This window comes from Echinops telfairi, unplaced genomic scaffold (assembly GCF_000313985.2).
Source record: "Echinops telfairi isolate 266 unplaced genomic scaffold, ASM31398v2 ScPeMD7_7424;HRSCAF=8462, whole genome shotgun sequence".
NCBI classification, from domain to species: domain Eukaryota; kingdom Metazoa; phylum Chordata; class Mammalia; order Afrosoricida; family Tenrecidae; genus Echinops; species Echinops telfairi.
Genome location: NW_022111324.1, coordinates 89,806,366 through 89,807,329, shown reverse-complemented (window position 1 = coordinate 89,807,329; position 964 = coordinate 89,806,366).

The following is a 964-nucleotide window of genomic DNA, read 5'->3' as shown; positions in this document are numbered from 1 at the left end:
CTTTTAAATCCTTGCAAGCAAAGTTTTGGTACAAATGTTAGAATCTGTGAATTCTGAAAATATTTTCACGTCTATTTTTTATCCCTAGTATCGGGAACTTGTATAAAATTTGCAGAGCAACCTTTTAAAAGAACAAATGAAAAATTATGAGCTCCACTATCATGATAATAACCTTTGGCTGTTAAAATGTAGCTAAGGTATTGAAGAACAAAATTAAAGATTAAATTGCCAATGTCCTGGCCATCAATGCCCATTCATGGTTTGGCCCTGGGTTAGAAATTTTCCTGTTTTAATAGTTGCTCTCCAAGCCTTCCCTTCATCTAGTGACATCTGAGCAAGGCTGTGTGCAGAAGTGGGGTTTGGAGTTGCAGCATTTCAGTAAGTAGACTTCCTCGGTTCAAAGGGCAATGACTTGAAGAGAAGAACTCTTAATATGCATCTGCAAATGGAGCATACATTCTGGCCGGGTCTCCTCTAGCAGTATTTATAAAATAAATTGGGCCTGGGTGTCTGGTTCTTTGCCCTTCTTACCCATAACCATGATCAGGGATAGCAAACAAGGCTACTGAAAGACCCCATTAAATTGGGATGATTAAACATGGTAGTTACGTGCTCCACGAGGATCTGATTAAACACCTTGCAGAAGTCATCACAGAATCTCATCAGGGCTGTGGGCTTGCCAAACAAGAGACTGACCCCTACAATTCCCACTTCTATGAAGATGAAAATTTAAGAATAGGCATTCTCTATCCCTTTAAATTAAGTTCTTGAGGATTCAAATAGCATTTCACATCAGAGTAATTGGCACTATCCTATAAAAGGGCACAGAAATCAGGGGATTCAACCGTTCAAATTCTACTTGATTTTTTGCTGTTGTTACTCTTGAAATATATGAAGAGCAATCTTACCTGATAACTGTTTCATTTCTGAATGGCGATGAGAAGGGGAGTGCACACGAAGAGGG